The sequence below is a fragment of the Phocoena sinus genome, chromosome 5 (genome assembly GCF_008692025.1).
Source record: "Phocoena sinus isolate mPhoSin1 chromosome 5, mPhoSin1.pri, whole genome shotgun sequence".
Classification (NCBI taxonomy): domain Eukaryota; kingdom Metazoa; phylum Chordata; class Mammalia; order Artiodactyla; family Phocoenidae; genus Phocoena; species Phocoena sinus.
Genome location: NC_045767.1, coordinates 113775819 through 113800490, shown reverse-complemented (window position 1 = coordinate 113800490; position 24672 = coordinate 113775819). Strand labels below are relative to the sequence as shown.

Genomic DNA, 24672 nt, shown 5'->3' with positions numbered 1-24672 from the left:
CTTTTTCTCTTTCGGCCTCGCTGTCCTCCCAGCCGTGGCCTTAGGCGACCGACCGGGGACACACCGGTCAAATTGCACTCGGGAGGCGCAGCGCGGCTGCCGGGTTACGGCCGCGCGGGGGGCGTCTCGCGCCTCGGGAGCCACAGGCTCACCCACCGATCGGCCGCGAGGCGGGCGCCAGTCGGGTACCAGGGCCTTCCCAGGGTCCCTCCCTGGCCGCCAGGACTGGCAGGTCGCCGCAGCCCCAGGTCGCGCAGCCCGCGCCTCCCTACAGCGCCCCCGCCTGCGCCCAGCCGGGGACCTCGGGCGCGGTGGCTGAGCGCCGCAGCCGCTTCGTTCCTCCCATCGGGCCGGCTGCCCTCGGGCCTTTGTCGCCTTTTCTCCCAAACCTGAGCGAAGAGGCCCGGGAGGTGCCTTCACCGCCCACTTTGGCGGAGGAAGCCAGGCCCGCCCAGGCGTCTAGCTGGCCATAGGGCTGCGGCCCGATACCCTGGAAGCGGCCCAACTGCGCGCCGGGGTCTCCAAGGCCCTTTTCCTCCGGTGACTCCCACCCTGGAAGTGCATTATAGGGCTTCCTTGGATTCCCAAGGCCACCCCTGGCAGAAGCCAACCCTTCCTGATGTAAATGTACAAATTACCCCACGAAGAACCGGAGAAAAGCAACTCACCTTGCCTTTTGATTAAGAGGATGTAGCAGCAGTTTGCCTTTCCCACCCCTGACCTGTCAACAGCGAGACGTGTAGGAGAGCAAATACAGTAATTAGTAAGTGAATGCATTTCATTCCTTCGCAATAATTTAAATAGACCGAAGCAGCCTGGTCCCAGCTTGTTATATGGAAGTTTAAAAATGTAAATCCTACTTAACCACTGTCTTTGGCGTTAAAGAAGGAAGAATAATCAGATCTCATCCAAATCTCATTAACAGGTCGTTTAACCACTAAAACCTCACAGATAACTTTCGGGATCTGCTTTACAGAAAGACCTCTTATTCATTCTTAGAGGAGGCTTAGCCCTAAAATTAGGGCCTATGCGGGTATGAAGATTCATTTTAAGGAAAATGACAATTCTAGGGACACTGCTGCCCTTTGGAGTGGCATTGGTTAAGAGCAGACATAAGTGAGCATTCATCCTCACCTTCCTGTTTAGCTTTAGAGCGTTAAATGCCATCAGTATTCTTCAGATTACACACACACACACACACACACACACACACATCAAACAAACAAAAAACTCCTGAGTCAGCCAAATTGGCCAGGAGGCATCTCCAATCTCCCTTGGTAATGTTGGTACTGGGGTAGGTTAGCAGGTGCGTATGAAACACAGTGACATATATGTCAGCTGTCCCCTGTTCCTTCCCAGATTGTTGACATTAGTTATGCCTAACAGCAGACTAAGATGACCATTCTTCCAGATTTTTAAAGGAGGCTTGTAAATGGTCGGGCAAAATGAGAAATGTATATTTATTAATTTGGGTTTTAATTTTTAATACCTGATCAATCAATATATTTTCATCATTTGTATCAATAAGTGCAATGGATGCATTTCTGAACCTGATTCCTACCTGATTCAGACTGATTATTATTTTGTTTTGAGTTAACACTTTATTTTTAAACTACTATCTCTTCCTTAAAAAAGAAAACACTGAGGAATGTCTGTGAACTATTTATGAAGCTGGTGATGATGAGCGCTATCCCTCTTAGGCTCTTAGGTCAAATCTAGAAGGCAAATTTTTGGAGGCTTTTGTTAAGTCTATACTTGATGAAAGTGAGTATTTCAGTTAGGCGTGACTAAAGAATGAGAGCTCCTTCCCAGATGAAAAGTTTATCAACATCGGTGGTTATTGATAAGGGATCACCATAAATTTGTGGAAAATTGGTAGCCTGCTTTGCATGATATATATTTTTCTTTCTTTAGTAAGTCTGACCAATTTTTTAAAGTCTGACCTTGGAAAACTGAATTGGGTCGAAAACTAATGCTCATGAAGAAACATATGGGACTAATGGATAAATTCCCTCTGTTTATGTGTAGCCTCAGGACCTAAAACCTAGGTCTGATCTGAAATCTTGATCTAGTCCTCTGATAGCCACCTTCACTTATGCTCCGGTGAAGAAGCTTCATACATTCCGACTAAGAATCAGGCTGGTGCTAGAAGGTGGTAGGTTATCATGTAAATATGTGATGTAGCCACATTCTGGGTGTGGATTTCTTATTGCTAAGGTAGCTATGCAACTGGAAATGAGGAGAAGCAGAAGGAATGGTGGGAAAGAGCGAGAGGTCACGGGGGCTTGGATCACTTTTGTAAGAGGTGAGAATTACTTTTGGGTTTCCCTTTATTTCATGAAGGACCTTTACTGTGTGCAGGAATATTTTCTGTTATAGAAATTTCCAGTGTTAGGTTGTGACTCATTAGTGGGTAATGAACTTAATTTAGTGGAATTTGACCAGCATAAAGAAAAATTTAAGAGAATGAAATAGCATAGAAACAATCAATTGGATCTCTTTTTGTGAGATGAAGCTTTGTTTCATGAAACTTGTTTTACTTTTATTTATATCTGTATGTTTATATTGTGCCATAGTGTAAAATGTGTATTTTTCAATTTTTTTATTTTTAAAAACTTTGATTGAAGTATAGTTGATTTACAGTGTTAATTTCTACTGAACAGCAAAGTGACTCAGTAAGATGTATTTCTTATTGTGTGTTTTAGTCAAAAACATTTGAAAACCATTGTTGTAGGGTCTACATCCTGTCCTGCCTTCTCTGAGAACTCTTTCTGGGTTACACCAGCCCCTAATGATTCATCAGTCCCTTTGCCTTTTATCACTTATTTGTGCCACAGATTTGATGCCTTTCTAATGCTTTCTTGTATTAGACTTCTCACGTGTACGTGTCTTTTCTGTGTAATTGAATTTAAACTTCTTCAGAGTGGTGAATGTTAGGCTTCTTTGTATACTTAATTCTTGGTCTCTAAGGTAACACTGTACACATGATGACCAATCATCAAGCAAGTCAGATCTCAGCTCATATGTCATTTTTCAGGGATGCATTTCTCTTTTTTTCTTTTAATCCGCTATATTTGTTAAATGGCTCTTGAAGTATTTGATTCTTGGTTCAAGGTAGAAGATATCCACATTGGTATAAAGGGAGTAGTTATTTTCAGAAGTCTTTTTATAAATCACTCTTCTTGAGAAGTTCTCCTTTTCGAGATTTATCCAGGTTTTCGAGAAACTGCTCAAAAACTTACAAAAGGAGCTAGACTGGTCTTCTTATAATCTCTGGTTCTATGTTTGATATCAGTTTCAGCCCCATTCTCTTTTTCTTCTTCATTAGTGGAATTAGCATCCAATTCATGGCAAATGGAACTTACGATTGGGACAGTAAATGGATCAAACTGATCCACTTTCTGTAAATCAATAGGCACAGAAATGCAACCTGTTTTAGGATGAACACTAAAAGGGCTCTTCAGTAAATGATTGATTCTTTTGCTAACATTGATATCCAGTTGTGGAAAACGGTACTGGAGCATGATCTCCCACTCAAGCCAGGGTCATTTTTGCTGTTATTCTGATACCTGCTGGCTGCTTTCTTCAAATGCCCCCAACGCTGAAGTGAATTGTGATGCTTTTGGAAGCCTTGTTGAAGTTCATCATGCATTGTTTCAGGAACAAGTGTTAAAATCTTATCCCAGCTTTCTTTATTCTCAAGAATATCTTAATCAACCAAAGCATATTCTATAAAGTATTTTTCATTATGTTTATAGATTTTCTGACAAAAAGGTGAATTTTTGTTACTTAGATGAACTTTCTTTTTAACGTCCTGACCACCCTTTACAAGATTCAAATATTCAAATATCCCAGAACGTACTGCAGAGGACAGTTTTCTAACTGATTCATCACAGACCCAAAAATGGACATCTCTCCTTCCAGAATATACCCAGAGATGATGTTTAAATCCAAAGTCCTCCTTCAATGCTCGGTTGATGATGTGTATGGCCATCGTCATGAGGGTCCAGCACTTAGAACACATGTCTGCACAACTACAATGTCTCCTCACATCGTCATAGTCTGTCATGTCAATGTCAAATACCAATTCTTTTTCCTGAGCCCGGAAAGCTCCCAGATGCATTGTATTGTGTTGATTTGGTCTGTGGGACTCTATACTAAGCCTATATCAATCTTGTATGGAGTCATTTTCTGCACCTCCTTTGCCAGATCACTCTGGTTGTTGAAGGATTGGTAATGAATGTGAATATCACCTTTCAATGTGAATGAAAACTCACGATGTTGAAAGTAATTCTTTACCACCCTGCCATAGTTGAGCCAGTGATAGTACTGGGCTTAGGGAAAGAGCTTCTGGTAATAAAGTTTAAGCAGCTCGGGCAGCTGGGTGAGGTAAAACGCCTTCATGGAGCGTGGAACTCAACTCAGGGAGGGATGCATTTCTTAAACCTGTTCCCTGCCTCTGCTCTAAGCTAGATCATGTCCCTATCACTGGCTCTCATAGCACTTTATTTATTTCTTTTTCATTTCATTTATTTAACATCTTTATTGGAGTATAATTGCTTTACAATGGTGTGTAAGTTTCTGCTTTATTCTCCTGGCACTTTGTAATGCCTTCGTAACAAGTACTGGAGTTTGAATATAAGTATTTGAGTGACTAGGTAAACTGTTTCCTCCACGAAAGAGTCAACTTCCTCAAAGTGGACAAGATCTGTCGAGCTCACTTGTACCGAGCACAGTACTTGCCACGTGATGGGCACTCAATAAATATTTGTTGACTGACTGATTGATTGACAGGCTAAATGACTTAAAGAATGACCAGTAGTTCTGGCAGAGGCAGTAGGCCCATTCTTACTTGTTATCAGAAAGGTGTTTTGCTAATAAATGTGGGATGAGAAAGAAAGACTCAAATGATCTGAGGAAGTTAGAGCTTTGTATGGGGACATTATTGTTTTTCTTCAATTGTGCTATCAGCACCTTATTTTTGGTTTGCCTGTACCCGGTTATGGAAGTGGATCTGTGAAGAAACAGCTATGTGAATGACACCTCTGGATCTTTGGATAACTGCTACGGAGAAAATGGATTCTACTGTATGAGGTCCAGTTTGTGACATACATAAGAAATCCCTCTTAGAACTTGTAAGCTGTTTCTCCTTCTTGATAGACTGACAGTCTTCTTTTTATTACATAAATAAGAGCTGCTATCCCTCTGATTTCCCTCTTTGCCTTGGATCACAATGCAGACCTAAGATTTGGGTTAAAATGCAATAGGTTTTTTTCACTATGTGTATTTTGGAAATATGTATTTATCTTCTCTTTCTCCAGCCTTTTATACCTTGCTTTTTTCACGGTTTGTCTTTTATTTATTTATTTATTTATTCATTTGGGATTATGTGCTTCTGGTTTAATTATACCTATGTTAGAATACTATAGATGAAATGGTATCAGCCTTGGTGTTGGAAAGACCTGGGTTCAAATTCTGAACAAATTTGGATGGTAATACTTCCTAGCCATGTGATCCTGGAAAAAACACCCCTCTGTGTCTTAGTCTTCTCATGTGTAAAATGAGACCAACACTATTTTCTTCATTGTTTTAATTATTATCTGGGTTATTAGCACAGCGTTCAGCACATTTTAGGTACTCAGAAAACATTAGTTCTCTTTCTTTCCATTGATGGTGTATAACTTCAAATCCTTTTTGGTGGGAGGTAAATAGGATCCGTGATAACCAGAGGGTTTGGTGTGTTAATGTTACATTTTCTATTTTTTTGAGAAGTTGGGAAAATAATCTTGTTTCTCTCAATTGCTTTATCTACAAAATGAAGAAAATAATAATCGTTATATACTACCTCAGGGAATTGTTTGTTAATACTATTGATGTATACAGTATTTGAAGATGCTTATCTATTGTCTCAAGGATAATCTTGAAAAGGAGAAAAGAGATAATTTGATACGCTGAGAAAGTCATTTCTAGTTTCAATAATCAGGTTTTTGTATTAATCACATAAAATGTATTTTTTTAAAACTAGTATTTTAGGTGGAAATTCATCTTATGTTTCTTGAGAAAATTGAAGATGAAATAATTCACATTCTATGCTATCCTAAATGGTTATAGTGTAGAACCAGGTATCAGAAACAAGCCAAATGTCTGGTATCTAGGAGGTCGATAACCAGGGAATGAGACACTCGTATCTAATGTTCCAGATAGGCAGGAGTTCAATGTGTAGAGAATGAAGGTAGTTCAAAACACGATTCCATTAACAGATGCATAGAAAGGAAATGAACAGAGTATTTTTCTCTAGTTTCCTTTACACTTCTTGGGCTTTATATATGAACCTGTGGTTATAGGTGTATTATGGAAGTATTTGTCATTTAGGGAATTCTGCTATTAAATTTATGGTTTGAGTGAGATATGAGACCTTGTTTTCCCCCTTATATGATTTTTTAAACCAAGATTCCTGGAATTATGATATTAATGAGTAAATTGAACATTGCAACCATTACTTTTTTTTTTTTGCGGTACGCGGGCTTCTCACTGCTGTGGCCTCTCCCGTTGCGGAGCACAGGCTCCGGACGCTCAGGCTCAGCGGCCACGGCTCACGGGCCCAGCCGCTCCGCGGCATGTGGGATCTTCCCGGACTGGGGCACGAACCCATGTCCCCTGCATCGGCAGGCGGACTCTCAACCACTGCGCCACCAGGGAAGCCCTGAAATCATTACTTTAACAAACTTTGAGTTTCAGGTATTTTGAAAGATGCTGGGGATAAAAGACATATTTTATCTTTGAAAAGTTCATGGATCTATGGGGAGAGAGACACCGGAAGAAGATGATGAACAAATGGTGAGAGCCGTGGAGTCAAGTCCCACGTGCTCTGGCAGGAGGGAAGCTGGAGCAGCAATTGACATTTTATCAGATAGCGGTTTATACCAACCCACTCTTCCCTTCACTCCTACAGCACACACCCTGAAGTGACACAGGTAGGATGAAGAATTTCCTTTCTTTGGAGCCTATTTTGGCTTCTGTGAAACTATAATTATTTGCTAAGGTCAAGTGGAGAAATGAGATAACTGTCATGGAGGTTCAAGGAAAGATTCTGTTTTGCCATTGAACTTTGTATGCCTTTGCCATTTCAACTAACATACTTTTTTTAAAAAAATAATTAACTAATTAATTTTATTCTGGCCGTGTTGGGTCTTCTTTGCTGCGCGGGCTCTCTCTAGTTGCAGCGAGCGGGGGCTGCTCTTGGTTGCAGTGCGCGGGCTTCTCACTATGGTGGCTTCTCTTGTTGTAGAGCATGGGCTCTAGGCATGCGGCCTTCAGTAGTTGTGGTGCACGGGCTCAGTAGTTGTGGCTCGTGGGCTCTAGAGCGCAGGCTCAGTAGTTGTGGTGCATGGGCTTAGTTGCTCCACGGCATGTGGGATCTTCCCGGACCAGGGCTCGAACCTGTGTCCCCTGCATTGGTAGGTGGATTCTTAACCACTGCGCCACCAGGGAAGTCCTTAACATGCTTTTTGATACATATATTTGCTCAAGAATTTTAGGTTTATCCACATTTACTGTAAACATTCTTGGCTCAGTGAAAACAATACTCCATCCCCTATCCCTTTAATGAGAATCGATCATTTCTTTTGGTTTCTAGAAAGCAGAATATTAGAACTAGAAAAGATTTTCTGGGCTTCCCCAGTGGCGCAGGGGTTGAGAGTCTGCCTGCTGATGCAGGGGACACGGGTTCGTGCCCCGGTCAGGGAAGATCCCACATGCCGTGGAGCGGGCTCGCTGAGCCTATGCTCTGCAATGGGAGAGGCCACAACAGTGAGGGGCCCACGTACTGCAAAAAAAAAAAAAAGATTTTCCTTTCTCTATTTTACAAAAATGTTAAAATGGTTTTATTTTTAGAGTCAACACAGTTTTGAGAAATTTAATACGTCGCCAACTGGGCAAAGTTTCTCTTTTACTCTCTTTGTGGAGCTGTATGATTGTATTTTCTGTGCTACTGCTTCAAAGATGGTTTCATCTTTATTATTTGCAAAACATGTCAGTTCAATATCTGGGGAAAATGTTTTGGGGTGAGAAACAGCCACTGCATGCTTTAACAATTGTGGATGTGAAGAGTGGTGGTTTTGCATGATGAGAACCTCATACCGCTAATAAACTTAAGAAAATGATAACATGTCAGTAAGTGTCAGTTATCTATTAAAAATCTGTTTTTATTTGCTTTTAACATATAGTAATCTGGCCACTATGTAATAATCTGAGCCTCACATTTCCCAGCAGCTGGGGAGCTGGCTTTGGCAGCTTTGGCTTTCCTTCAGGACTTGGCTGGGAGCCAGGCCACAAGAAGTGGCCATGTGGGTGAGGAAAATTAGTTAAGCTTTTAATTAACTCACCCTTTGCTGTTGCCGGGATGGGTAGAGACTCAAACCTTCAGTTATCCTTCAAGTGCTCAATAAGCCCACTTATTGAAGTAAGCGATAACACTGTTTACTGAGCTGTAAGTATGAGAGTACAGAGGTAGAGGCTTTAAAAAGATACTCAGCAGACCTAGGAACCTGCAAGAATTTGTATAGAGATGAGAGATCTGAGGCTTCTCAAGGAGCTGGGAACTCTGCTCCAGTCCACTGTAGCCACCCTTCTGGGCATGGAAAGCAGAGTTGGTGCTTATCAAAGTAATACGACATTTGAACATGTTCTATATGTTCAATTTTTTTTGCATATTTGTATGCAGCTAACCTGGGTATTTCCAGATATTCAGTTTATTTACACCCGTGGACTACAGCCCTTGTAGGGTCCTTAGTCTGGGCATGTTATCCATACAAAGCTCCTTTTAAATCCCCCAATTCTTATAGGTTACAGTTTTGAGTGGCCATATACTCAAGTGACCACTGTCTCTGAAGTCAACTTTTACAGTTTTAATAATAAGAAATGTTTATTGTGCTCACATAATAGGAAGTCCTGAGAAAGGGCACTCTGAAGTTGGTTCACCCAGTGTGAAAGCAAAATTTTATCCGTTGAAGGAAAAGCAGGAAGAACCCTACTGCTTAGTGCAATGTCAAGTATGATCTACAGAGCAGAATTGGTCATTTGCATCTCAGACTCCTTAACGCATGCAGCCCAGCCCACAGTGTAGGTGGCTGGCGGCTAAGCCAGCTGCCTGTGACTTTTGTATTGTATTGGGAGGTTGGGGAGGAAGGTGAAGAGTGTGTATAATAAAGATAATTTGATCTGTGTTTATTGTCTGGAGATTTAGTAGACATTATGTGTGATATAAGGGTTGATAAAGTTGCCTTCCTTGATTGTATTTTTTCCAAATTCAAATGACAGTTTTTAACTGAGCTTTTTGGTTTTCCAAAGGCGGGTTCCCATTACCTAAAGCTAAACAATTTATTTCTCTTCCTTCCTTCACTCTTACTGCTTCCTCTCCCTCCCCATACATCCTATTCCTCTTATTCAATCTCTCCCTTAAACCTCTCTACCATCTTTTCCTTAGGATAGATTTTATCTGAAATCTATTTTACATTACAATGGTTATTTAAATTTTAATTATATAGCTAAATTTTAATAGCTAAAAATTTTTCTGTGAAAATGTTAAATGAATAGTGATCTTTTTGTTTTTAATACTAGCATTTTGATTTTTAGAGCTGAGCTTAAAGTCTTAGTATATATAAGAAGCACATTGGGGGCTTCCCTGGTGGCGCAGTGGTTGAGAGTCCACCTGCCGATGCAGGGGACGCGGGTTCGGCCCCGGTCCGGGAAGATCCCACATGCCGCGGAACGGCTGGGCCTGTGAGCCATGGCCACTGAGCCTGCGCGTCCCGAGCCTGTGCTCCGCAGCAGGAGAGGCCATAACAGTGAGAGGCCCGTGTGTACCGCCAAAAAAAAAAAAAAAAAAAAAAAGAAGCACATTGGTAAAACTGAAAAGTTTCAAATTCATCCTGTGAGAAGGACTCAAGGGGAGAGAACCAGCAAGCACTAACAAAAGAGGTGGATTTATTGTGCTCCTCTCTCTCTCTCTCTCTCTCTCTCTCTCTCTCTCTCTCTATATATATACTATATATATTTTTTTTCTTTTTTTTTTTTTTTCCCGGTACGTGGGCCTCTCACTGTTGTGGCCTCTCCCGCTGCGGAGCATCAGGCTCGGGACTCGCAGGCTCAGCAGCCGTGGTCTGGCATGGGCCCAGCTGCTCCTGCGGCATGTGGAATTTTCCCAGACCGGGGCACGAACCCCGTTCGTCCACTGCATTGGCAGGCGGACTCCTCAACCACTGCGCCACCAGGGAAGCCCCTGTGCCCTATATTTTTGAAGCACAGTAGCTAAAGCTTTTGTAAAAAGACTTCCACATAATAATAAAATGTTATAGTCAAAAGAAGTTTGAGAGATGATTTAGTCCCCAAACTTCTTATATTATAGGAAACAAAGATGGTTGTGAAGCGACTATCCAAGGTCACATAGCGAATTAGCAATGGCTTGTGCTGGAATTCGGGTAGAAGGTGCTTTTATTATGTGCCTTTTCGTCCAGATAATGACCTCATAAGAAACTAGGATAACGTATAAAAGCAAAATAAATAATTTACCAATGTCAATCTCTGTACTTGCACCTTCATTACAATTATTTTCAAAGCAGTTTTTTCATTTTTCTGTTAGGCTGAACTCCAAGAGACCATGACAAGAAACTAGTCTATCTGTCTCCGTAGCATAACTAGGAAGGGGTAAGCTTGTTGTGTGTGCCTCTGTCTCTGAAGCTGTCTCTTCCCTATTGCCCTGACTTCTGCCTTGTTGACCCTCTTGACTAGAAGATAATTCCTGTTTTTTTTTTTTTAAATTTCATTTTTTTAATTGGAGTATAGTTGCTTTATAATGTTGTGTTTACTTTCTACTGTTAGCAAAGTGAATCATCCTATACGTATACATATATCCTCTTTTTTTTGGATTTTCTTCCCATTTAGGTCACCACAGAACATTGAGTAGAGTTCCCTGTGGTATACAGCCGGTTCTCATTAGTTGTCTATTTTACACATAGTAGTGTATATATGTCAATCCCAATCTCCCAGTTCATCCCACCCACCCCTTCCCTGCTTGGTATCCATACGTTTGTTCTCTACATCTGTGTCTCTATTTCTGCTTTGTAAAATAAGTTCATCTGTACCATTTTTCTAGATTCCACATATATGCGTTAATATATGATATTTGTTTTTCTGACTTACTTCACTCTGTATGGCAGTCTCTAGGTCCATCCACATCTCTACAAATGACCCAATTTTGTTCCTTTTTATGGCTGAGTAATATTCCATTGTATATATATGTATCACATCTTTATCCCTATTTTTTTTAAATCTAATTTTATTTTTTTAGAAGTTAATTTCTTTTTTTTTTTTGCGGTACGTGGGCCCTCTCACTATTGCGGCTTCTCCCGTTGGTGGAGCACAGGCTCTGGACGTGCAGGATCAGCGGCCATGGCCCACGGGCCCAGCCGCTCTGCGGCATTTGGGATCCTCCCAGACTGGGGCACGAACCCATGTCCCCTGCATCGGCAGGCGGACTCTCAACCACTGTGCCACCAGGGAAGCCCTAGAAGTTAATTCTTAATGATCTTTCTCATCCTCCTTCATAGACACTTGAAGAGTGTTGTGAATTACACTCTGCCTGGGACAACTGAAGTTCTGTATTCCTTTCCCCTCTTCTGCTAAGACTACCTGCCATGTGTTGATTTATCTCACCCCATGATGTCATTGATGTCAAGCAGTGGCATACCTGTCTAGGTCTTAGTAGTTGATCTAATGGGACATGTGACCCAAGCCTGGCCAATGAGACTTCTTTCCCTGAGTTTTTATATACCGAAAGTTGAAGTGCTCTGTCCTTTGGGGTTTCTGAGCTGTGATGCTATAAATTGGAGCTGTGTGAAAGAGTAAGAGACATGAGGAGAGGGGAGAGGGAAAGGGGCAAAGAAGCAGAAGAACAGAGGAGAGAGGAGTGAGTTGAATTCCTTAATTCAGTTATTTCCAAGGTCAATGGCATCCATATGCTTCCCAGTTACATCAGGCAGTAACTCCTTTTATGTAGTTAAGTTAGTTTGAATAGGATATATTGACTTGTCTCTGAAATAGTCCTAATGTACATCCCCACTTTTTTCTGTAGTTCCAGGTTAAACTAAAAGTCTATAATGTAAATTTCCCACTCTGCCTTGCTCTGATGCCAAGTGTTAATCATAGTCAACATCGGTATTAATTACAATAGATCTTCACGCTTAAACTAAAAGTGCTGAATTGGTCAGCATTTGAATCCAGATTAGTTGACAACAGATAAATTACACTTTAAATTAATAAATGAGGAGTGAATGAGTATAAAACTTTATAGGATGTTTATTCTCACCTTGGATTTAATATGACAGGTTTTGTTACCTTTTTCTCTCTGCATCCTCTCTAAAACTGTCTATTCTCAGGTAGAAAAATTTCAGGAAAAGATTATTTTTTTTCGCTCTATCATTAAATTCTTGATTTGTTCATGAAAAGGAAAATCTTGTATTTATTTCCCTTCAAGAGTATCCAGTATATTTTCTTAGCTTTTTGTAATGTTTGGATTGTATCTGGGACCATATTTGAGGGTAAATTATGTCCATTCTAGGTGTCTTGAGTTGCTCCCAAAGTGTGTGCTGGTAGATATATGTCATCGAGTTGATCAATTCCTAAAAGACTTCTACCATATAAGGTAGATGTGAGAAGGTCTCCGGGGGGTGGGGAGTGTGTGTGTGTGGGGGGTGGGGTAGGGGTTGTGAGGGTTGGGTGGGGTGGGGAGGTGGGCAGGGCCTTGCTTAAGACCGTAGCTTCTCAAAGCCTTTAAGATGCTAATTTGCACAGTTAATCCTCCAAAGGAGACTGCAAAAGGTAGCATTTCTCAAACTTTTTTTTTTTTTAAACACTCGGGTACCTTTTTCATCACCAGTTATGTGTTTGGTCCTGGAGCTATAGCAGTGAACAAGGTAAGAAGTTTCTCTGCTTTCACAGAATTTGTAGAAATTACAGTGTATCAGTTATTTGCCTTGCTAAAACATAAGTACAAATGAGCACCTATATATTGTATGCCAATATATTTAAGAGCTATACATTAAGCTAACAAATTGTTAAAATGTGTTCCATGTTCTTACCTTGACTGACATACCTACAAAATGACCTGGAATGCAGACTTTCATTTAGAATTTTTGGATTCCTTGGCATTTTGTGCCCTGGTTCTCTGCTTTCTGAGTCTCTTTCCCACTTCTCTTCCCACCCCAGGAGAAGTTTTGCTTGCATGTTTGTGGACACCACAGTCTCTTCATCCAAAGTCTACCTTCCTCGTCCTGAGGAAGCCCAGAGCACTGAGGGTGATGGGGAGTGCCTAGGGTAGAGGCCCCAGAGCTGGTTCTAAGTAGTACTACTCACTATATCACCTATGAATATCCTGTGTTCTGAGGTATGCGCTTTGGGAACCTGGATCTAGTTCTCTGACCAGGGATTGAACCCAGGCCCCCTGCATTGGGAGCACGGAGTCCCAGCCGCTGGACCACAAGGGAAGTCCCCAAGCCATAGAATTTTGACTTAACTATAGTGTTGTCTTTTGTGACAATATGCAGGTTAGAATGTTGAAACAGTTAATAAAATTCTGGAACTATATTAAATTAATCCACCACTTTTCCAGAAGTCAGATTTAACCTATAACGTATTTTGTCTTAAGCCTGGAAGTAATTGACAAAAGCTTCTGAACACCCAAGACCTGCCCAGAGCACACTGGGATCTGTAAGAGAAGTTGAGCGCTACCATTCAGGTCTCACCCAGTGTCTGAAAAAGAGGCAGCACGTACTGTTAGTAAGTTGAATTAATAACAAATAGCAGGGGAAAAGAGAGGAATGCAAAACAGTTGACAGAAAAAACTATGAAAACACAGCGCAGCCATCAGTGGCATGTAGCGTCTATAGGAACAGGACAGCCTGTACACCCCTCAATCCTTGCTTCATAGGACTTTTACATGAGTCTCCATAGATTTCAAAGATTGTGAAATTATGTTTTATAATACTCTTATTTAAAAAATGATAATGTGGTGTGATAGACTCTTTGCACATGTTTAGAATGGAAAAAAAAAACTGCTTTGAGATAATGGCTCTGTTAATTAGGCAACATTCACTTATGTGGAATATCTAACAAAGAAATGAATGTATTTTAGTAGTTGCTGAAACACTTCCAGATTAATGGCATTTCACCAGCATATGAATTACCACTCTTACGCTTAAATGCTACACAGCATGACTTGCTTTTTCTTTTAAAGGAGGCTGTACTTTTTTCAGCCTTCTCTTACCCACAACTGTGCAGAGTTCTAGGAAGTCCTTTGGCGACAAGTGTTTATCTCTTCACTCGAAGGACGCACTAAGAAGAACTCAGATCATCTCCTTGATAAGGGCTCCTTTAACCACTCGATGGTGAGAATCCTTCCTGCACACTGACAGACCAGATTTTTGGGAGCCGGAGCAGTGTTTGTTGAAGGATATTGGATCACTGCTTATTGGACCTGATTAAAGGCTCCCTTTGTTTCCTTTAGAGTATGTTGCAGACATTTTCTGAAAGCATTTTGTGATCCTCCTATGGCAAAATGTTTATTTGCCAGTGTATCTAGTGGACAAGGACGGAGAACAATGAATGTGCTAGTATTACGTACGTGCCACGAATTTAAGTTGTTGCTAGACATTGACTATGACAATACCGTGCCGCAGCTTTCCTTAGTCTTGGCAGCCGAGGTTCAGAGAATTACACCTGATTGCACACGATCTGTTCACAGAAATGATAAGAATGGCACGCCCTAACAGTGCTTATTTACACAGGACACCCTAGTTTGCTGTTCCCCCTCCAGCTTTTCTTAAACAAGCAATTTATTCTCAACAGTTTTAAATTTCAGATCAATATTTCTACTAAAATAGCTTTACGCTTTTCATCTTTATGAATGGACAAGTAGTGGAAGAGAATCCACTCTGAGTTTAAGCAGTAAAGATGAGGCTATCGATAGAACATGTTCTAGGGGAGTCTGTGAAGATGACATAGTTCTGTTTTATCTTTCAACACAAAAATAAATGTGAATGGACAGGTAAGGCAACTTTCACCCATTAACTAGATATTAAGTAGTGAAATTGGTTTCTGGGAAAGAAAGTAGATTGGTGTAAAATTTTAAACAGTGATCGCTTATATGTGGAATATATTAAAAAAAAAGATACAAATTAAATTATTTCCGAAATAGAAAAAGACTCACAGACATAGAAAACAAACTGATGGTTATCAAAGCGAAAAAATGGGGTGGGGTAAGGGATACATTAGGAGGTTGGGATTAACATATACACACTACTATATATAAAATAGACAACCAACAAGGACCTACTGTGTAGCACAGGGAACTGTACTCAATATTTTGTAATAACTTATAAGGGAAGAGAGTCTGAAGAAGAATATATATATATCTATTATAGATATGTATGTGTATCTGAATATATATATATCTGAATCACTGTGCTGTATACCTGAAACTAACATGATACTGTAAATCAACTATACTTCAACAAATAAAAAATGAAAATAAAGAAAAAATTAAAAAAAATGCATTTGGTAGTTTGAAAATAATAAGCAGTTTGCTCTTTTTTTTTTTTTTTGTAGATACGCAGGTCTCTCACTGCTGTGGCCTCTCCCATTGCGGAGCACAGGCTCTGGACGCGCAGGCTCAGCGGCCATGGCTCACGGGCCCAGCCGCTCCGCGGCATGCGGGATCTTTCCAAACCGGAGCACGAACCCGCGTTCCCTGCATCAGCAGGCGGACTCTCAACCACTGCGCCACCAGGGAACCCAGCAGTTTGCTCTTTTAAAGTTCGTACTGAGTACTCTTCATCGACAGGATCTTCGGCAGAACACATATAGAGAAAATTTACTTTGGGGGCCAGGTATTCATAAGCATTCCTGAGGTTGCTCAAAGTGCTTATCCTGAGATACTACTGAAATTATTCTCCATTAATGTGGGGAAGTGGGATGATAAGTTTTTGAAACTACTTAAAATTACACAGATAATACATATTTATTGTAGAAAACTCACAAAGTACAAATAAGTAAACAAAGAGAATAAAAATCAAGTAAATGACCAAAAAAATCACAGAGATGAGTGTCATTAATATTTTGCTCTATTATATCTATGTGATTATAAAAAAGGTTATATTATATACTTGTTAATTTATTTTGTTATGAGTGGGCAATACATAATTTTTGTGACACAAAATTTAAGAATCTGCTAAAGTATACATTTCCAAGTCTAGCTTTCATTCATAGCTCTGTTTTCCCTATTACCCAGACCTACTTTTGTTAGATTTGTGTGTAGCCTTCCACTGTTTTGTTTTCTTTAAGTTAAATTTAAAAATTAAAAAAAATATATATATTTAGAGCAGTTTAAATTGACAACGAAATTGAGAGAAAGGTACAGAGATTTCTATACCCCCTGCCCCCAGTATCCACATCCCCTGCTAGAGTGGTACATTTGTTACAATGGATGAATCTACATTGACACACTGTTATCACCCAAAGTCTGTTGTTCGTATCAGGGTTCACTCTTGCTATTGTATGTTCTGTGGGCTTGGACAAACGTATAATGAAGTGGATCCACCATTATTATATCATATAGTGTATTTTCACTGCCTTAAAAATCCTCTGTGCTCCGCCTATTCATCCCTTTCCCCACCCTTAACCCCTGGCAACCACTGATCTTTTTGCTGTCTCCGTGGTTTTTCCTTTTCCAGAATATTATACATTTGGAATCCTACAGTATATAGCCTTTGCACATTGACTTCTTTCCCATAGTAATATGCATTTACTAGTACTCCATGTCTTTTCATGGCTTGATAGTTCATTTCTTTGTAGTGCTGAACAGTATTCCACTATCTGGATGTACCCTAGTTTATTTAACCATTTACCTACTGAATGACATCCTGCTTGCTTCCAAGTTTTGGCAGTTATGAATAAAGCTGCTATAAACACATGTGTAGGTTTTTGTGTGGACATAAGTTTTCAACTCCACATACCAAGAAGTATGACTGCTGGGTGGTATGACAAGAGTATGTTTAGTTTTGTAGGCAACTGCCAACTGTCTTCCAAAGTAGCTGTGCCATTTTCCATTTCCACCAACAATATATGAGAATTCCTGTTGCTCTACATCCCCATTGGCATTTAGGGTTATCGTTTTTCTGGATTTTGGCCAAGAATGACCAAATAGTTATAGTGGTATCTCATTTTTTTTTAATTTGCATTTTCCTGATGACATATGATGTGTAATATCTTTTCATATGTTTATCTTCCTTCTGTGTATCTTCTTTGGTGAGGTATCTCTTTGGTCCATTTTAAAATTACGTTTTTGTTTTCTTATTGTTGAGGTTTAAGTGCTCTCTGTATATTTTGGATAACACTCCTTCATCAGATGTGTCTTTTGCAAATATTTTCTCCCAGTCTGTGACTTCTCATTCTCTTGATGTTGCCTTTTGCAGAGCAGAAGTTTTTAATTTTAAGGAAATTCTGCTTAGCAATTCTTTCTTTCATGGATCATGTCTTTGCTATTGTATCTAAAAAGTCATCATCATACCCAAGGTCATCTAGGTTTTCTCCTATGTTATGTTCTAAGAGTTAGTTTTGCATTTTACATTTAGGTCTATAATCCATTTTGAGTTAATTTTTGTGAAGGGTATGAGTTTGGGTCTAGATTAATCTTTTTGCATGTGGATGCCCAGTTAGTTCAGCACCTTTGTTGAAAAGATGATTTTTGCTCCATTGTATTGCCTTTACTGCTTTGTCAGAGATCAGTTGACTATATTTATGTGGGTTTATTTCTGGGTACTCTATTCTGTCTTAATGATCTAATTTGTCTGTTATCTTGCCAATACCATACTGTCTTGATTACTCTAAAGTAAGACTTGAAGTCGAGTAGTGTCAATCCTCCAACTTTTATGAAATCATCATTTGTTAAATTTTGGTATAGTATCAAAGAAGAATACACACAATTATCTGAGAAGAATGTGAAATACTCCACCCTTTTCCAACTGCACATCTGTGTGAGGTTGGATTTTCTTTATAATAGTTCAAAGCAATATATTGCTTATAGATTGAATTTAGAAGCAGATATGAGAATCCAATTGTGTTTTATTAAGCCAGACATTAAAGATACTTGCAAAAGTTTAAAACACTTCTCACTAAATTTTTTATTTTGAAAAATGTAGTTATTTTCATAAAAGCATACCACTTGTGTTAACGTGTAATGGATTTATTAAAACATTTAAAATAAACATTTTAAAAATTTCTATTTCAGGGCTTCCCTGGTGGCACAGTGGTTAAGAATCCACCTGCCAATGCAGGGGACACGGGTTTGAGCCCTGGCTGGGGAAGATCCCACATGCCGCGGAGCAACGTACACCACTACTGAGCCTGCGCTCTAGAGCCCACGAACCACGATTACTGAGCCCACGCGCCACAACTACTGAAGCCCACACGCCTAGAGACCATGCTCTGCCACAAGAGAAGCCACTGCAATGAGAAGCCTGTGCACCGCAACGAAGAGGAGCCCCCATTCGCTGCAACCAGAGAAAGCCCGCGCACAGCAACAAAGACCCAACGCAGCCAGAAATATAAATAAATTTATTTTAAAAAATTCTTTTTCAATTTCTAATATGGTAAGTATGAATATATATAGCCTACATAAATGAAATCTCTTTGGGGTCATCAATAATTTTTCGGAATCTGAAGCCCCCTGAGACCAAAATGTTTGAGAATCATATTCTTGCTTCTCTGTTAGGGTTGGGCAATTTGAAAATGGGTGAGGTCTGAAGGTTCAAGGCAAATCATTCGTTAGGGTGTTTTTTTTTTCTTTTTTTTTTTTTTAATGTGCATGATCTATTCTCTGAGTCAGTTCTCATGTCTCCATTGATACAAGTGGAAGTTTGTTCGCTTTAGAATAGCGCACAAACTGAGCTAAACTATTGTGAACATGTTTTTTCTTTTCCTCTTCTCTTTCTATTTTTACCATTTTGCTTCTAGCCAAATGATTCCTATTTATAGCGATACCTTTTATGCCTTAAATAATCTTGTCTTTAGTCTTTTATTCAGAATTCACCAAGAAGCCTACTTTGTCCACTCTATTATGAAGCAGTGCTATCACCATGGGAGAAGTACACTGAGCATGGGATATGGCTATGTGTGGTGAGAGGCTGCTATGAAGTTTTATAAGTGGCAGAGGGTTATGGATAAGAAGTCACCGTTATCAACAAGAACAAGAAGAACCATAACACAATCCATTGAGCATCTTTATATCCCATCTCTGTGTTTTTGTATCTGGGAAAATTTAGTTTGGAGATAAAGAATTTCTATATATATCTATGTGGATATGGGATATAAGGTTCTATCTAGGAGACAGATGTTTGGTTACATACTTCCTTTTAGGGATGCACCATAGTTTGGTGTTAGCTAAAATATTTGGCCAACATTTTTGTCTTTGGTTCAGGCTAAGGCTTTTGGAAGGATGACTAGACAGATGTCTACTTCAACTGTCATCCCTAAACATTCAGCAATGTGGTCAGATAAGTTAAACCATGTTGAATCAGCATAACAATGCCGACAACAAGAGCAAGGCATATAATTCAGATTTACTTCTACTACCTGGATATTCACTTTCAAACAGATTACATTCTATATGTAGTTTGGGATGAAAAACATCTCTGTAGATTCTAAATGTTGACAGTCTATTGATCTGTTGAAGTATAAATGTAAATGATATTGCAAGAGTAAAACGCAACAATAATTAACGATTGTAGAAATTATTTTATATACAAAAATAATCAGAATATTTCAAATAATAGATGTATGAGGAAATAGATATAAAATAAAGATTAAGATAGAATATGTTAGCTAGATAACTTTAGGAAGAATATTATATCTTCTTAGAGCCAGTGAATATTTATAAAATTTAAATAATACAAGAAAGAATAATAATTCTAATCTCTAGATTAGAATTAGAATTAATTCTAATTAGAAATTAGATTAGAATTAATTAGATTAGAATTAATCTTTGAAGTTATATTAGTATTCAAATATTAATGAAAATTACCTTTAAAACTATTCTTATTGTACAGTATTGTTTAGTTATTTAATTCCGTTTAGGCCATGAGTCTTTCAGGAAAAAGTTCTCTTTAGAAATTCTTCACATCTTGAAAGATGGATAAAAAGTAAAATGTTAAGTTTGCCTTGTTAAATTTGACAAGGTGGGAAAACAACCCAAATCATGTACAACATCTGTAATAAATCATCTTTCATCTAGACATAACAAAGAATATATAGAATAAAGGAAAACAGTGTTAAACAAAAATGAGGAACTCCTAAATATGTCCATTTACCAACCTCAGTTGAAAGAGTGAATCTATTTAGTATAACAGATGAAGTGTATGAAGTGTATGGTAAACTCAGGATCAATCCATCGGCTGACAGTACTGAGAAACTGATTTTCCTATATTATGTCAAATTAAAAAAATTTTACTGGTGGTTTTAATGATAAATTATAGTAAAAACTACTTTTGGGGTAAAATCCCAAGATTCTGACATCTGAGCAGTTCAATCTATGGTGGTGACCTAAGGGTTTGGTCTTAGATATGGCTGAATGTTGATTTTAACATTTGTTTATTTTGTGTTACCACATAATTTGGTGCATCTCTACTTTTTTAAAGCGTCACCCACCCCTTTTTATAATAAATGAAAAACGAAGAGCTAATAGTGCTACTAATGAGGTAGGACATCTTTCCTTTGTGTTTTTCTTTGTTGTTTATTTGTTTTGTAATTTTTTCTTCTCTGAAATATTTATTTGCTTTCTGTCCATTTTTTTAGGGGGTGATGGTTATCTTTTTTTCTTACCGTTTCGTAAGAGTGCTTCACAAATTCTGTTTATCCTTGTTTTATCATTCATTTTGTGGCTTTTGTTTCCCCGCTCTGCTTTTGATGTCTTTTGATGAACAGAAATTTAAATTTTTAATTTGTCAGGTTTATCGGTATATTTTGTTTGAAAAGTTCTTTCCTAACATGAGGTCATAAAAGTATTCTCCTATATGTTTTTCTAAAAGTTTTGAAGTTTTGCCCTTCACATTTAAATCTTCAGTCAGTTTGGAGTTTATTTTTTGTGTGTCTGTATTAAGATAAGGATCCAATTTTATTTCCATTTGAATAGCCAATTCTTTCAGTACTAGTCATTGAATAATCTGTTTTAGTGATTTTTGATGTCACCTCTGGCATAAATCAAGTTTCCATCTGTGTGTGGCTCTGCTTTGGGCCTCTCTATTCCATCAGTCAATTTAGCTACTCATTTATAAATACTACATTTTAAAATTACAGTGGATTTATAATGTCTTGATTTTAGTGCATAAAGTGTTTTCCTAACTTATTCCCTTCCTCCTTCTTCAACAGTGTCTTGACTATTTGTATGCTTTGCTTCTCCATATAAATCTAAAAATTGGGTTGCCAATATTTTTGAAAATTCTGCAGTGATTTTTGTTTCTTGAAGTAAATGTTACACACCATAAAACACAGATTTTTAATGTACAATTCAATGAGTTTTGAAAAGTGTATAGCCTTATATAGCCAGTAGCCAATCAAGGTAGAGAATGTTTCTATCACCTCAAAAGTTCCCTTGTGATCCCTTTCAGTTAATCCTTACCTGCCGGAAGCAACCACTGTTCTGGTTTTCTAACATCATAGGTTAGTTTTGTGTGTTATTGAACTTTAAATAAATAAATTCATTTGGTATGTACCCTTTTCTGTCTGGCTTTTTTGCTCAACTTAATGTTTTTGAGATTTATTCATGTTTTGTGTATATCTGTACACACAAATACTTTTTTTTTAATTGTTGAGTAATTTTCCACTGCATGGATATCTCACAATTTTGTTAGTCCATTCTCCTGTTGATGGTCATTTGCGTTGTTTTCAATTTTTGGCTATTATGCATAAAGCTGCTCTAAATAGTCACATACTTTGTATGGACGTACGTTTTCATTTCTCTTGGTAATTACCTAAATGTGGAGTTGGAGGGTGATAGCATAGGAATATGTTTAAATTTAGAAGAAAATGCCAAATAGCTTAAATTGATAAAAAACTGCCCAATAGTTTCCAAATAGTTTCCAATAGTTTCCATTTTACATTCCCACAGCAATGCATGAGAGTTCCAGTGGCTCACATCCCTGCCCAATGTTTAGGGATATCAATCTTTTTTTTTTTTTTTCTGGTACGCGGGCCTCTCACTGTTGTGGCCTCTCCAGTTGTGGAGCACAGGCTCCCGTCTCGCAGGCTCAGCAGCCATGGCTCATGGGCCCAGCTGCTCCGCGGCATGTGGGATCCTCCCGGACCGGGGCGTGAACCCGTGTCCCCTGCATCAGCAGGCGGACTCTCAACTACTGCACCACCAGGGAAGCCCGGGATATCAATCTTTTTAATTTTAGCCATTTTAGTGGGTGTGAAGTAATATCTCATTGTGTTTTTCATTTGCATCACCCTGGTGACTAGTAATGTTGAGCACTTTTCCATGTGCTTATTGTTCATTTGTAGATGTTCTTTTGTGAAGTGTCTGTTCAAGTCTTTTGCCTATTTATTAAATTGGAATTGCCTTGATATTGAGTTGTATGAGTTCTTCTGTACTCTATGTATAAGATCTTTGTCATATACTTGTATTGTGAATAGTTTCTCCCAATCTGTGGTTTGAGTTTATTTTCAAAATAGTCTTCATTAGCAGTTGAGCGCTGCTGATCTTGAATTGTCTGTGATTTTGTTCATTTTCAAATGTTTTTTTTTAAAAAAAAATTCATTTATTTATTTAGGTTCCACCAGGTCTTAGTTGTGGCATACAAACTCTTAACTGCGGCATGCATGTGGGATCTAGTTCTCTGACCAGGGATAGAGCCTGTGCCCCCTGTATTGGGAGTGTGGAGTCTTATCCACTGCGCCACCAGGGAAGTCCCCTCAAATGTCTTTATTCCAATCATTTGGGATATATTCACTTGACAAAGAGTTCTCTTTGACAGTTTTTTCCTTCAGCAGTTTAAAAATATCATTTCTTTGTCTTCTGGTTTCCATTATTTCTGATGTGAAGTCTGCCATGGCTTGTGTTGTTGTATATTATGTACCTTTCTCTCTATTAGATTTTCTCTTTAACTTGGGCTGTCAGTAGTTTGATTATGATGTACCCAGGTTTTGTTCCCTTTGTATTTATTGTGTTTGGGTTCACTGAGCTTGTTGGAGCTGTAAGTTGATGTATTCCAACACAGCTGGAAAATTTTGGCCATTATTTTTTCATATACATATATATATGTTTATGTATACATATATATATTTTTTTTTCCTTTGTCTTCTCTCTCTTCTCCATCTGGCACTCTAGTTATACTATATGCATTAGACCATTTTATATTGTCCTTCAGGTCACTAAGTTTGTTACTTTTTTTCAATTATTTTTCTCTCTGTTATGTTGGATAATTCTTTTTGATTTGCCTTCAGGTTCATTATAACTTTCTTCTACAGTCTCTAATATACTCTTAAACCCATCCGGGAATTTAGAAATATATATCAGCATAATTTAAAGTTATAAGACTTCCATTCAGCTCTTTTTTTTTATAGTTTCTATTTCTTTGCTGCGATTCTTCATATGCTTACTTATTATGATCATCTCTTCCTTTAGGCCCATGAACAAATTTATAATATCTGCTTTAAAGCCCTTTTCTGCTAATACTAAAATCCACATCATCTCAGGTCTGTGTCTATTGCCTGCTGTTTTTCTTGGTTATCAGCCATAGTTTTCTAATTTTTCATATATCTAATAATTCACTATTGTATGCTGGACATTGCTATGGTACATTTTTGAGAGACTAGATTTTTTTTTTTTAATGCTGTTGAGTATTGTGTTGTAAGACACAACAAATTACTGGCAGATCGTTTTGGTTCTGACAAGTCTGCTTTGATTTTTTTCCCTGTATTACACTTATTTGTGAAAATTACAAAAATCTCTCCTATATATATTTACACACACCAATTTTCATGAAGCTGAAACATCTTGTACCACTTAAAGATATTTTACTAATCATGAAATTATTACATTCTATTATTATTAATTTCTTTGTAAGTATATTCTATTTCCTTAATTACATTGTGAGCCTCAGGGATGGATCTTCATTTTATAGCTTTTTGTAGTCACGGGATTTGACACACAGCTGGCACTCAATAAAAGTTATTATTTTAATGAATATGAAGGATGTCTTGCTGTGGTCCTTTGGGCTTTGCTCCGGTGTTTCTTCCATACCTAGTTTTACTCCAATCTTATGAGTATCAAACATTGAGTTTATTCATTCATTTACTCACATACATCCATTATTCTGTTCATTCAACAAATATTTATTGAGAACCTACTATATGCCAGTTCCTATGCTGGTGCTGTGATTACAACAGTGAATAAGATGAACAATGTTCACACCCTCAGAGAACTTATGTTAGTGGGTACTGAGAGTTTAGCCTCGCTACTCCAAGGTATTGCTGGCTTGGCATCCATTTTGTTTGGCTAACAAGCCTGCAGGGGCCTTAAACAGACACTATTCCCTTTATGCAAAAGCATGCCCTAGATAACAG

The 24672-nt window shown here is 38.5% G+C and overlaps 1 pseudogene; it reads right to left on the bottom strand.

Moving 5' to 3' along the window:
• Positions 1–3154: 3154 nt before the first annotated feature.
• Positions 3155–4404, bottom strand: LOC116754664 (annotated as a pseudogene).
• Positions 4405–24672: the final 20268 nt, after the last annotated feature.